Source organism: Lactuca serriola, chromosome 5 (assembly GCF_051521515.1).
Source record: "Lactuca serriola cultivar US96UC23 chromosome 5, Lser_US96UC23_V15, whole genome shotgun sequence".
In the NCBI taxonomy this organism is placed as follows: Eukaryota; Viridiplantae; Streptophyta; class Magnoliopsida; order Asterales; family Asteraceae; genus Lactuca; species Lactuca serriola.
Genome location: NC_136412.1, coordinates 133,151,253 through 133,153,584, shown reverse-complemented (window position 1 = coordinate 133,153,584; position 2,332 = coordinate 133,151,253). Strand labels below are relative to the sequence as shown.

At 32.5% G+C, this 2,332-nt stretch overlaps 1 long non-coding RNA gene across 1 annotated transcript; it reads right to left on the bottom strand.

The window, feature by feature from the left end:
* Nucleotides 1–643: 643 nt before the first annotated feature.
* On the bottom strand, nucleotides 644–1,540 carry LOC145051236 (uncharacterized). Its single transcript, XR_013683472.1, has 2 exons — nucleotides 987–1,540; nucleotides 644–814 (listed from the first exon to the last, which is right to left on the bottom strand). It is a non-coding gene; the product is annotated as an uncharacterized LOC145051236 (long non-coding RNA).
* Nucleotides 1,541–2,332: the final 792 nt, after the last annotated feature.

The window sequence follows — 2,332 nt, the reverse complement described above, 5'->3', positions numbered from 1 at the left end:
CACCACATATATATGCCAACTCAACAGAAATATGTCAACTCATTTACCCCTAATCGTTTACCTACAAGATGCCAGTCACTATTATAAAACCTAAATTTCACTGTTAACTTTATTTGGTTTTTTAATAAAAACATTTCTTCGTTGGTGTTTCTTGAACAACAAAAACATAATTGGGGTAATATGGACGCTTTTGAAATTTAATTGGTCTTTTAAATCATTTTCCCGATCTTAGACATTAAATTGAGCCTTTTATTTTGTATTTTCGCAAGTTTTTGTCTAACAATAAACGTGACATTTAGCCTCTGTTTGGTTCTGTACTATATGACTACATCAACTTCTATCATACACTAATCTTGAGCCAATAGTCAACTTCTAAAAGAATGGTCTATAGTCTTCATTTCCATGAATGATTTTTTGCATTCTATACCAAATAAGAACCATTAAATCAAAATTTGTTTTTATGGCGTGTGTAAACAGCGATAAAACTTCTCAATTTTCATGTCATGTGGGAAGTCACTTGAATAATCACATCCACGTAAATCATAGAGAAAAATTGATGTCACTTTACGAAACTATTTGTTCAAGGAAACTCCGAATATTAGCTTGTGTGTCATCACTCTTGGTTAATAGATGTTTAAGTGGCTTGAGAGAAACAGAGTATCTAAAGGTATTATATATATATATATTATCGATAGTTGGAATTAGAATTAAAACGTTGTTTATAAAAAGAACAACCCGATCATCTTTTGTTTGAGTCAAAACTTGTGAAACTTCTTTTTTCTCTATTCCACTTGTTTTGCTATTAACTCTTCCCCTGTAAGAAACAATTTAAGTTAATTGACACAAACATAAATACACTTTTATTGCTATAAAAACTTTTCTCAACCATACACCGAAACAAGTGTAAGAGACTCTAGCCTCTGTGATATGAGCCTAGTGGTTGATAAATGATATGCAAAAATTAAGGTGGAGAAGAAAATACATACCTAATATATGAAACAGAGCATCACCCTTTTTTCCTTCCAGTTTTAGATACAAGATGTTTCTTTGTGGAGGGATCTCCCCTGAATATACGATCTTCCACTACCTTCTTTTCGCTGAAACTATTTCCGCGACTGCATCCTTATAGGGATCCAGATCCATCGTTGTTTGTCGAAGAGAAGAAAACTCTACCAGATCTGGTTCTTTGATCCCAGTTGCGCTGTCAATATCCTGATTCTTCTCAATTTTGACAAGATGCTCCTTCTCTTGGTTCAAAATGGGCGCAAAACCATTACCAATTGTAACTGTATTCTCGTGGGCTGAAGTGGTGGCCTTATTGCTTGGCTTTTTTGAGTTTTCCATCGTATCATCCCTTCCAATCGTGACTGCTGCTCCTTTTCTTTTTCGATTTGGACCCTAAAATGATTCCCGATGACCGCAAACAATTATAAAGCGCAAGAATTTTGAACTGAGTTCAACTTAACAAACAAAAGAATGGAAATGGAAAAGTTGGTGTTAGATTGAAAATCCCTCATAATTTTTCTTTAATTCCAAATAATTTAGAGATAAAAGAATAAAATGTTTATTTTTTTCACTTATTTTTAATTGGGAAACATAAAACACAATTTTGTTTTATTTTCAATTTTTTATTTTCTCTCTTTTGTTTTTGTTTTTTTCTTTTTGTTTTTGTTTTTCTAAAAGTCAGAGAACTAAGTAAGGAAAACACTAAAGTATATGAAAGCATGGAACAAAAGCTGACATGATTTTAAGGTAGAAATTGACTTATTAGGCTGGAGGGAGTGGTGCCACCGAAACCGCACTCCCTTCCTCGCCACGTAAACGCCACGTCACATTTTACCACTTAAGTGTGGTTTCTTGCCACACCAAGGGTGTCGTGCCACACTTTGTATTTCTTTTATTTTTTTGTTTTTTTTAAGTATTTTAATTTAATAAAACTTCTTTTTTTTTTTAACTAATTTAATTTAATATACCTTCTATTTTAATAAAAAAAAAACATAATTCTTCATTACTTGAAAATAAAAAAAAAACAGTACATTGCGTTACTAAAAAAAAAAACCACACACATGACATTTAAATAACCCTATAAACTTAAAAAACATAAATAAAATAACTAAAGGAAACTACATAAAGTCGTTCTCCGAGAACTCGTCTTCGGGGTCATCCGGTGGATCCAAATTAAGGTTAATGTTTTGAACCCCGTAAATGTGTTCCACCAAGTCATTGCGAAGATTATGAAATGTTTCATTGCAACGTATCTCTGCTCTTCTGTTTATATACTCTTCGCCACCAATTTCTATTGGTTGTGTCTCTGGTATTATTTCTTCCTCGT